Genomic DNA, 12,500 nt, shown 5'->3' on the forward strand with positions numbered 1-12,500 from the left:
TAGGCAAAAAAAACATATTGTATAAATGAACATTATCACCATACACTACATTTTCATGAAGTACATGCTGGGAAATTATTAGTGCTGTTTCAATCAGATTAATTACACTTTTAATTTTGAAATAATTACGATTAATCAGGGGTTTATACTCGCTTGTATACTTTCAATTAAAGTGGTGATTTATTATATATATTTTTTTACATTTAAAACTCTTCTATATGGTCTATGAAACATGTTTTAGATAAGCTTTGAGTTCCAATTTTGTGTACATTCTGCCCAATAGTTACTTTTTTAACCCCTTAGTTTTTTTTAGACTGCACTATTCCCCCGCCTCAGCCTCCCAAAAAGTATCCAATTCACTTTTTAAATATATACCTTAAAGTGTGTCAGGTTCAAACACTGATGACATCTATTAATCAGACAAGAAGCAAGGAACCATGCAGAGACAGAGTTCAATTTAGCTCATGAGGAGAACGCATGGAGCTGCACACTTAGTCACATTCTCGCCCTATGCTCCAAGGTTCAGCTCCCGTATCCCTCTATTTATTCCGGAGTTCCACAGTCAACATCACTGAGGCCGACTCTAAAAGGAGTGGTCACATATATTATGCAAAGCAGGTCCAGTACGCACAATATGTGACGGAATGTGCTGGGGCCTTGTGATTTCCTTGTTTCTTCTTCGTCTGCGTGCTGTCATCTTATCTTCGTTGAGGTCCTTGAAGTCCTTAGCTGTTAGCGGGCTAAAACAAAGATAACATCTGCGGGTGAGGCCACCCCTCAGACAAGAAGTTTTTGTCCTTGCACAGATAGAAAAAGTACAGCTTGAGCACAATAGCTAATAACTATAGCAACGGACTTTAAGCATTCTAAAGTTGTGTGATAATATGTGATAATACATGATTATTCTAACAAGTCGTCACCACTCCCGCCCCCCACCCCCACCCCAGAAACACTCAGAAATTAACTTTAAAAACGTATTGACGCCAATACCAAAAACATCAGATTAACTGCATTAAAAAAGCTACTTTTGGCAGAATTTTTATCATGTGGATGTTGCACATCGCAGTTATTACGTGCATGCCAAGATGACATAAAAAGAGCTTGTTATCATGTCTTTTTTTGTCTTTCCTCGCTGCCTGAAGCCGGTGACAGGAGCTCCTCTCCCCCTGAATGAGAGCTGGACTTAATGTCCAAATAAGAACATCCAGCTCGCCTTGACGGCCGTAGTTCCTGTAACCAAAACATTACTTTGACTACAACATACAAGTCACGGCTTCTACATTTTTGGAGAGATTCATAGGTGGTTTCCGGGTGTTGTTGATAAATGGCTTTGGCTTTTGCATAGTAGTTTTAACCTGCACTTACAGATGTAACGATGCTAAAAAATATTGATATACTTATAGTAGTATGGACAAAATACGCTTCTGTACTTGGTATCATTATAGTGGATGTCATATGTAGTTCCACCCATTGCTTTTGTTTACTTTTTGATGCTACGGTGCGTAGTGAAGCATGTTTAGCTATTCCTCGTCCTGCAGGGATGATACATGTACTTTATTTTGTGTGTGTGCGCTGCCGAACATGCCCCTCCGCTCGTAAACCAGCAATGACAAGACGATGACGGGTGAGCGGGGGAGTGGGGGACTGGCAATTTTTAGAGGTGGTATAGTACCGAATATGATTTATTATTATTGAAACGTGGACTCGTCAGACCACAGAACACTTTTCCACTTTGCATCAGTCCAAAGTGGTTTCTGGGTGTTGTTGATAAATGGCTTTGGCTTTTGCATAGTCGAGTCTTAACTTGGACTTACAGATGTAACATGCTAAAAAAATATCGACGTAATCATAGTAGTATCGACTACAAACCTAGTTGACGGTCATGCCAAGGTGATGCTTTAGTAGTCTTTGCAGGTAAACTCGTATTTTTCACTCCACGGAGGAATGCAGAACTTGGCTGGTGACCTTTGGAGGCGCAATGGAGCTAAGGTCTCTAGCTTTGTATGAAACGTGGACTCGTCAGACCATAGAACACTTTTCCACTTTGCATCAGTCCAAATTAGATGAGCTCGGCCCCAGCGAAGCAGTTGGCGTTCCTGGGTGTTGTTGATAAATGGTTTTGGCTTTTGCAAAGTAGAGTTTTAACTTAAACTTACAAATTAGGCTTTGCATTTGACTTTGGCTTTACGTAGTAGAGTTTTAACTTGCACTTACAGATGTAGCGATGCTAAAAAAAATATCGAAGTATTCATAGTAGTATCGACTACAAACCTAGTTGACGGTGCTTTTGTCGTTTTTGCAGGTAAACTCGTATGTTTCACTCCAAGCAGGAAAGCAAAACTTGGCTGGTGACCTTTGGAGGCGCAATGGAGCTTAGATCTCCAGCTTTGTATGAAACGTGGACTCGTCAGACCACAGAAACCTTTTCCACTTTGCATCAGTCCATCTTAGATGAGCTCGGCCCCAGGGAAGCAGTTGGCGTTTCTGGGTGTTGTTGATAAATGGCTTTGGCTTTTGCATAGTAGAGTTTTAACTTGCACTTACAGATGTAGTGATGCTAAAAATTATTGATGTTATCATAGTAGTATCGACTACAAACTTAGTTGACGGTGCTTTTGTTGTTTTTGCAGGTAAACTCGTATTTTTCACTCCAGGCAGGAATGCAGAACTTGGCTGGTGACCTTTGGAGGTGCAGCGGAGCTGAAGTCTCCAGCTTTGTATGAAACGTGGACTCGTCAGACCACAGAAACCTTTTCCACTTTGCATCAGTCCATCTTAGATGAGCTCGGCCCCAGCGAAGCAGTTGGCGTTTCTGGGTGTTGTTGATAAATGGCTTTGGCTTTTGCATAGTAGAGTTTTAACTTGCACTTATAGATGTAACGGTGCTAAAAAAATATCAATATAATTATAGTAGTATCGACTAGATATGCTTTTGTACTTGGTATCATTATAGTGGATGTCAAGGGTAGTTCCACCCATGGCGTTTGTTTACATTTTGATGCTACGGTGCGTAGTGAAGCATGTTTAGCTATTCCTCGTCCTGCAGGGATGATACTTGTAAGAAACTTATTTTATTTTGTGTGTGCGCTGCCGAACATGCTCCTCCGCTCGTAGAGAGCGAGGGAGCAGTGGACTGGTACTTTTTAGAGGCAGTATAGTACCAAATATAATTAATTATTATTGAAACGTGGACTCGTCAGATCACAGAACGCTTTTCCACTTTGCATGAGTCCAAAGTGGTTTCTGGGTGTTGTTGACGAATGGCTGTGGCTTTGCGTAGTAGAGTTTTAACTTGCACTTACAGATATAGCGATGCTAAAAAAATATCGACGTAATCAAAGTAGTATCGACTACAAACCTAGTTAACGGTGCTTTTGTCGTTTTTGCAGGTAAACTCGTATTTTTCACTCCAGGCAGGAATGCAGAACTTGGCTGGTGACCTTTGGAGGCGCAATGGAGCTTAGATCTCCAGCTTTGTATGAAACGTGGACTCGTCAGACCACAGAAACACTTTTCCACTTTGCATCAGTCCATCTTAGATGAGCTCGGCCCCAGCGAAGCAGTTGGCGTTTCTGGGTGTTGTTGATAAATGGCTTTGGCTTTTGCATAGCAGAGTTTTAACTTGCGCTTACAAATTTGGCTTTGCATTTGACTTCGGTTTTGCATAGTAGAGTTTTAACTTGCACTTACAGATGTAGCGATGCTAAAAAAAATATCGAAGTATTCATAGTAGTATCGACTACAAACCTAGTTGACGGTGCTTTTGTCGTTTTTGCAGGTAAACTCGTATTTTTCAGTCCAGGCAGGAATGCAGAACTTGGCTGGTGACCTTTGGAGGCGCAATGGAGCTTAGATCTCCAGCTTTGTATGAAACGTGGACTCGTCAGACCACAAAATACTTTTCCACTTTGCATCAGTCCATCTTAGATGAGCTCGGCCCCCAGCGAAGCAGTTGGCGTTTCTGGGTGTTGTTGATAAATGGCTTTGGCTTTTGCGTAGTAGAGTTTTAACTTGCACTTACAGATGTAGCGATGCTAAAAAATATCGACGTAATCATAGTAGTATCGACTACAAACTTAGTTGACGGTGCTTTTGTTGTTTTTGCAGGTAAACTCATATTTTTCAGTCCAGGCAGGAATGCAAAACTTGGCTGGTGACCTTTGGAGGCGCAACGGAGCTGAAGTCTCCAGCTTTGGACGGTAACGTCTTCATAATCCTCAAACAAACTATTATTGCACTCCCCCACCCCCCAAACCCCCTCTGGGTTCCTCTTCAAGTGGCCCTCAGAGGGGTGTTTTTTTTTTTGGTTGTTTTTTTTGGAAAGAAGCGATAGATTTTGTGATAATGGATTTGTTTGTTCCATGCACTCTTTACAAATCCAAAGATGACTTTTCTGGTGTCAAGTATTTCTTTTGCACCTTCTCCTAAGACCAAGAGGAAGCAAATCTCCCCCAAACGGAATTAATCATCCGCCGCTGGTTAATTAGCTTCAGGGCTAAGTGGGGGATTGTGTATTTTTTTTTTTTTTTTGTGCGAAGAATAATCCCGTGCCTTCATTCAAGTGTTGAGACCCCCGCTAGCACACAATTTCACATATAATTGAGAGACTCGTTGAAGGATTATCCAACTCAAATTGGACCTTCCAAATTATTATTTTGTGTTTTGATGACGAGACGATGAAGAACGTCGGCGTTTGAAGTGGCCCCTCGCTCCTAAACCGCTCGTCTCCTGCGAAGAAACGCCACTGATTGCTTTGATAAACTCATTTGTTGTTTAGTAAAGTCAATTATATTTGTATACGCGAGTCTTGAGGTGCAAATATTGTACTCTGATATATTAATTCCCAGCATCCCTTGCGGCACTATATAAAAATCTTAAATAATATGAATAATCCCATGCCTTCATGCAAGTGTTCGGACCCTAACTTTTCAACTTTTATCTACTTTTCTTAACTTTTTCGCCATTTTGTTTTGTTACACCCTTCCAAAATGCATTCAATTCATTGTTGTCCTCAAAATTCTACACACAATACCCCCCTAATTATTTTTACTTAGCAAGTTTATAAAAAAAGTAAAGAAAATCACTTGTACATAAGTATTCACAGCCTTAGCTCAATACTTTGTTGATACACATTTAACAGCTTCAAGTCGTTTTTTATATGATGCCACAAACTTGCCACACCGATATTTGGGCAGTCTTCTTTGCAGCACCTCCCAAGGTTTTTATCAGGTTGAATGGGAAGTGTTGGTTTCCATCCAGGATGTCTCTGTACATTACTGCATTCATATTTCCCTCTATCTTGACTAGTCTCTCAAATCCTCTCGCCGAAAAACATCCCCATAGCATGATGTTATGGGGGGAAAAAAATGTAATAATAAAACTGCCTGCTCAGTCGACAGAATTTTACCTTAGAAAAATTTTAGTATTTTTTTTTTACAGTAATATCAATCAATCAATCAATCAATAAATCAATCAATGTTTTTTTATATAGCCCTAACACAACGACATCCGCGGATCAGCGCCCACATAAGGGCAAGGAAAAACTCACAACCCAGTGTGACGTCGATAAGAATGACTATGAGAAACCTTGGAAAGGATCGCAGTCCATAGTGGATTTAACACAATAGTGAGAGTCCAGTCCATAGTGGATCTAACATAATCGTGAGAGTCCAGCCCATAGTGGATCTAACATAATAGTGAGAGTCCAGTCCATAGTGGATCTAACATAATAGTGAGTGTCCAGTCCATAGTGGATCTAACATAATCGTGAGAGTCCAGCCCATAGTGGATCTAACATAATCGTGAGAGTCCAGCCCATAGTGGATCTAACATAATAGTGAGAGTCCAGTCCATAGTGGATCTAACATAATAGTGAGAGTCCAGTCCATATTGGATCTAACATAATAGTGAGAGTCCAGTCCACAGTGGATCTAACATAATAGTGAGAGTCCAGTCCATATTGGATCTAACATAATAGTGAGAGTCCAGTCCACAGTGGATCTAACATAATAGTGAGAGTCCAGTCCATAGTGGATCTAACATAATAGTGAGAGTCCAGTCCACAGTGGATCTATAACATAATGGTGAGAGTCCAGTCCATAGTGGATCTAACATAATAGTGAGAGTCCAGTCAATAGTGGATCTAACATAATAGTAAGAGTCCAGTCCATAGTGGATCTAACATAATAGTGAGAATCCAGTCCATAGTGGATCTAACATAATAGTGAGAGACCAGTCCATAGTGGATCTAACATAATAGTGAGAGTCCAGTCCATAGTGGATCTAACATAATAGTGAGAATCCAGTCCATAGTGGATCTAACATAATAGTGAGAGTCCAGTCCATAGTGGATCTAATATAATAGTGAGAGTCCAGTCCACAGTGGATCTAATATAATAGTGAGAGTCCAGTCCATAGTGGATCCAACATAATAGTGAGAGTCCAGTCCATAGTGGATCTAACATAATAGTGAGAGTCCAGTCCACAGTGGATCTAACATAATAGTGAGAGTCCAGTCCACAGTGGATCTAACATAATAGTGAGAGTCCAGTCCATAGTGGATCTAACATAATAGTGAGAGTCCAGTCCATAATGGATCTAACATAATAGTGAGAGTCCAGTCTATAGTGGATCTAACATAATAGTGAGAGTCAGTCCACAGTGGATCTAACATAATAGTGAGAGTCCAGTCCATAGTGGATCTAACATAATAGTGAGAGTCCAGTCCATAGTGGATCTAACATAATAGTGAGAGTCCAGTCCATAGTGGATCTAACATAATAGTGAGAGTCCAGTCCATAGTGGATCTAACATAATAGTGAGAGTCCAGTCCATAGTGGGGCCAGCCGGAGATCGTCTGGTGTTATATTTATATAGCGCTTTTCTCTAGTGACTCAAAGCACTTTTACATAGTGAAACCCAACATCTAAGTTACATATAAACCAGTGTGGGTAGCACTGGGAGCAGATGGGTAAAGTGTCTTGCTCAAGGACACGACGGCAGTAGCGGGGATCGAACCTGGAACCATCAATCTGCCGGCACGGCCAGTCTCCCAACCCAGCTGTACCGTTTTATTCTGATTATAATTACCATCAACAAATTAAAAGCAAAATCCCTAAATGACTTTCATAAAAATATTGTATTTAGTATATAACCGGTATAGCTGGTTTGCCAGCAACTTAAGGGTTCCAGGTTCGATCCCAGCTCCTACCATCCTCTTCACTGCCGTTGTGTCCTTGGGCAAGACACTTTACCCACCTGCTCCCAGTGCCACCCACACTGGTTTAAATGTAACTTAGATATTGGGTTTCACTATGTAAAATCACTTTGAGTCACTAGAGAAAAGCGCTATATAAATATAATTCACTTCACTATTTAATTGGTGTAATATCGATACCAACATTTCCAGTATCACGCACCCCCGACCCAGACATCCGCACCTGGGAGGTCGTGTTTGTGACAGCAGATGGTGCTGATGTTTATCTTCAAACGACACAATTACAGAAATCCGTGTCCCGCGGGCTGGACCGAGGACAGGAACGCCGGCGAGGCAACACGCTCGTGTGCGACAACCACTTCCGCCGCCTTCGCGCCTCATCAGTAGCGTGTTATGACTTGCCACGGATTACATGTCGAAAACCAGCAGGGGGTTCTGCCTTCAGACCTGCAGTACCGCCGGTGGTCTGCTCCCGGGGGTCTATGTGCTGGAGCTGATAAGGCTTAAGCTGTATTGAGGCCGGGTGGATGCAGAGATGAAAGTGGGCACTCTCACAAGATGACCAAATATGTCGGGGCCACAAGAAGGCCTCGGGTGGTCAACAAAAAACTGTTTTTGACAGCCAAAAGTGTCTTCGATGACTTTTACTCCATTGTTGAAGAAAATGCAGTAGTACTGTTGTGACGCCTACGTGGCATCGTGATGCGGGTGGTGCTCTTCCAAGATGCAGATCGGGCTCGGACACAGCGAAAGGTAAGAAGTAATCATTAATTTTAGCTAAACAACAGACTAAGAACAGAAAACGAGCACCAGGCATGAAAAGGCAAAACAAAGAGCTAGCATGGGAGCTAGGAAACAAAGCAACATAGCGTGGAAGCTAACAAAAACCAAGCAAGTTTACCGAGTAGGGAGTCCACGTAGACGGAAATTGCGTGTAGGAAAATTTGACGAGACGAGGCAGAGTAAATGAAAAAGGCAGGCTTAAATACTGAAGAAAACAATTACCAACAGGTGCAAGTCTAGAACCAGGGACAGGTGAAACGAATAAGCAACCATGGTAGCGGAACAAGGAAGGAAGTGCACAAACTAAGGATCGGAAGAGTCCAAAAATAATCAGGAAACACAAAAAGGACTCAAAAACCAAAACAATGTATGATCCGGGCGGAAGATCATAACAACTGTGACACATTTTACATCTGCATCTTGTATTTGGTCGGTTTAGCCACATCTTTTTCTCCATCATCCTGATGAAAAAGGCTGTTTTTTCTAATCCCAAAACCAGTGATGTTGGCACGTTGTGTAAATGGTAAAAAAAAACAACAACAAGATCCATCCATCCATTTTCTTTAGCTTATCCGAGGTCGGGTCTCGGGGGAAGCAGCCTAAGCAGGGAAGCCCAGACTTCCCTCTCCCCAGTTACTTCGTCCAGCTCTTTCCGGGGGATCCCGAGGCGTTCCCAGGCCAGCCGGGAGACATAGTCTACATATTGACCCCATAGCATGATGCTATGTAAAAAAAAAAAAATATATATATATATAATAATAAAACTACCTGCTCAGTCGACAGAATTTTACCTTTGAAAAATTGTGGTAGTTTTTTTTTTACAGTAATATCGATCAATCAATCTTACTTATCAATCAACCCATCAATGTTTATTTATATAGCCCTAAATGACAAGTGTCTCAAAGGGCTGCACAAGCCACAACGACATCCGCGGATCAACGCCCACATAAGGGCAAGGAAAAACTCACAACCCAGTGGGAAACTTTGGGTCTTCCCCGTGTGCCCTAAACACCTCCCTAGGATGAATTGATATGAAACCATTTGTTAATCACAACGATTATTTATTTAACACATACACTTTAGAATAGAATAGAATAGAATGGACTTTATTGTCATTATATTTGCATATAACGAGATTAAGGACTCCACCTTAAGGTGCGGTAGTGGGAACAAATATGGGGTCAAAAATAAATAACAAGAGTTAATAAAGGAAAAACTAACAATTGAAAAAAACAGACTACTATCCAATAAAAATAATAAGCAATCCTGTACAATATACAAAACACTATAGAAATACAAAATACTGTAGGCTTAGGTCAGGCTGATTAGATAAATAAGTACTAACTAAATATATATGTAATAGTGTGATGTTGTTGCGCTATATTATGAACCCCGAAAGGGAATAAGCGGTAGAAAATGGATGGAACTTGACAGGGTGTTATATTTTATTTTGAAGTATCACTTTTATTTTGAGGAACCGGATGTCCGGCGCAGGAAGTGTGGTGGCTCTATTTTCCTTCGGACTTTTGAGTGGGAAGGTAATAGTTCTTCACTGCTCCGTGTTTCTTCATATTCTAAATATTCTTCCTAAACGTCCCTAAATACTTTGAAAGTTAACACAATAATACTGTGGATAAAAGTGATGTGTTAATTAATTTAGTTAATTAAGTAGTAGCGCGTCGACCGTGTGAAATGTTTGGTGGTATTTACACCACACAGGAGCAGATATCAGTCCGCCAGAGAGCTGAGACCTGTGTGTTCTGTGTTTCCAACACAGATTACCAATAAATAAGTAAAGGACGGCATGGTGAAGTGTATTTTGTTTATTTTTTTAACAACGTTGACTAATACTCTATTATTTTGAAGTATCGCTTTTATTTTGAAGAACCGGGTGTCCGGCGCAGGAAGTGTGGTGGCTCTATTTTCCTTCGGACTTTTGAGTGGGAAGGTAATAGTTCTTCACTGCTCCGTGTTTCTTCATATTCTAAATATTCTTCCTAAACGTCCCTAAATACTTTGAAAGTTAACACAATAATACTGTGGATATAAGTGATGTGTTAATTAATTTACTTAATTAAGTAGTAAAGCTTCGACCGTGTGAATTGTTTGGTGGTATTTACACCACACAGGAGCAGATATCAGTCCGCCAGAGAGCTGAGACCTGTTTGTTTTGTGTTTCCAACACAGGTTACCAATAAATAAGGAAAGGATGGCATGGAGAAGTATCTTGTATTAATTTTTTTTAACTACACAACGTAGACTAATACTCACTACACATACAGCATAAGAAGGGCCTCAAATAACTGAAGGAAAATAAATTAAAATACAATTATGTTGTGCTGAAATACCCCAATTGTGATGATCCCTTCCCTGGATCATGTTTTGTTCCAGTTTAAGACTGCCTAAGTTCTGTTTCAGCACCCCTGGGATGGTGTTTTTTGGTGGCCATGGGTGCTGATTATTTTCACCTGCCTCTGATTAGTGTTCGGGACGCTCACCTGCTCCCGGGGACTAATCAGAGAGCTATTTATTCTTGCCTTTCGCCACACTCGGTTTAGCTGTTTTGCTTGCTTCATGCAACAGGTACGTTGGTAAATGGGTTACACTTGTATAGCGCTTTTCGACCTTCAAGGTGCCAGGCAAGGCGCTAACCACGACACATCAGGAGCAGGGGTGAAGTGCCTTGCTCAAGGACACAACACACTCCAAAAAATGATTAAAGCCCTTCTTTGATGTGACACATTTAAGTATTGTTCAATTTACTCAATATCTAGTTTTGAAATATACACATATATATTTAGTCAGTGAAACATAACATTTCTCATAATTGATCCATCGGGATTGATTTGATGTTGATCAACACAAAATAAATGAGTTCAGAACTCGGAGCATGCGTATATCATATATCATCTTTGCGGAAACTGTCCGGAAACTGCCTGCATGTGTGTTTAAATATGTGTTTGTAAATATTATATAGTGTTTTATACCTCATACAGAGTATTATCTCGCGCTATCGCCAGTGAATCTTTTTTGTTATCGCGAGAATTCATTTGTCTCGGCACACCAGCAGAGACCGGCTGTGCTCTCGTTGATGCGGAGGGATGGTGGAAGTGGTCTTGTTGGACAGGAGCCTTGACAGACAGGAGCAGACACGCAACGCACATGGATCTATTTGAAGATCAGGCACCGGATCCGGTTGATGTTGTGATTGCCCTGTTTTGTTGAACTCCATCATCTCCGCCGGTCTCTGCCTCTTACACCCTCTCTCCTTCAGTGAAGTTGTCGATTAAGCAGTAAATGTAGATTCTAGGTTACAGATGGTCAGTGAGTTAAGGCTGCAGCTAACCATTAGTTTTCTATCGATTAATCTATAGATAATTTTTTCGATTAATCTATAGATTAATTATTAATTATTATTCTGCAATAGTATAAGCATTTCAAATGCAAACTTATTGCTTATTTTGCTTAAAAATGTGTTAAAGATAAACATCCAATACAAAAAAGTGCAAAACAAAATATTCTGTCAGCAAAAATATGGCAATATCGTGAAATGATCAAGTATGACACATACAATGGACCTGCTATCCCCGTTTAAGTAAGAACATCTCATTTCAGTAGGCCTTTAAGTACAGTATCTTGGCCTGTCAAAAAAGCTTTAGTTTCCGATGTATTTCAGCATCATAAACTACAAGTTCAAGAGTCACTAACTGATGAGCTGTCCACTGTCCTATGCAAATCTAATCAATTAGGCGTAGCCATGGCAAAGGACGGCCCCCTTTCTACTGCATAAAAACGTATACAGTACTATACATCTCACTTTTCTGTTTTAAAGCCAGTTGAGTACATATTAGATGCCCAGTGGAAAAACACCAATGTAAAGCTGCAGCCAACATCTAGAAAGCCAGAAGAGCTGAAGTTTACAACATACCACTGCACCCAAAAGGCTTTAAAGTGAGAGAATGGCTTTGTTGTCAGAAATAAAAAAGTGTGTCAATGAAGTGCTGATTAATTGGAAAAAACCTTCTCCCGCAGACGACGAGAGGTCGTTGAACAGAGACCCATGATAGAAAAATTCAAAAACCGGTGACCTGCCCTGTTCCAGCAGAGTGAAGTCAGTTAACTTGTATTTTTATGTATTGATGTGTAACTGTAAGAAAATGGCAAATTTTTCTAAATGAATTTTATCAAATATTTTTTGGATTAATGAGGAGTTCTTGCAGATCACTACAAAGCCACTACGGTCAAAGTTTACTTCACAACTGGACCACGTTTCACTCAAGCTGATGCAGATCTTCAAACGCAAAGGAGGAGTGAACAGGCAACGAATCGAAGAAGTTCTGGCAAACAGATTTGGTAAGTAGAAATGGTAGAACTGTTGATATATGTGTGTGTGTGTGTATATATGTATATATACTGTATATATGTATATATATATATATGTGTGTGTGTATGTATGTGTGTATACATATATATATATATACATACATACATATATATATAT

General features: G+C 40.4%; 1 long non-coding RNA gene across 4 annotated transcripts in view; it reads left to right on the plus strand.

The window, feature by feature from the left end:
* The first annotated feature begins 9,494 nt into the window (after nucleotides 1–9,494).
* The window catches only part of LOC133544369 (uncharacterized), a 14,531-nt gene continuing 11,525 nt past the window's right edge, over nucleotides 9,495–12,500 (plus strand). The window contains exons 1-4 of one of the 4 annotated variants that reach the window (XR_009804644.1): nucleotides 9,544–9,947; nucleotides 11,832–11,950; nucleotides 12,032–12,110; nucleotides 12,220–12,352. This is a non-coding gene — a long non-coding RNA (uncharacterized LOC133544369). The other 3 variants (XR_009804645.1, XR_009804643.1, XR_009804642.1) reach the window with 3 other exon arrangements.

This window comes from Nerophis ophidion, linkage group LG27, assembly GCF_033978795.1.
Source record: "Nerophis ophidion isolate RoL-2023_Sa linkage group LG27, RoL_Noph_v1.0, whole genome shotgun sequence".
Lineage (NCBI taxonomy): Eukaryota > Metazoa > Chordata > Actinopteri > Syngnathiformes > Syngnathidae > Nerophis > Nerophis ophidion.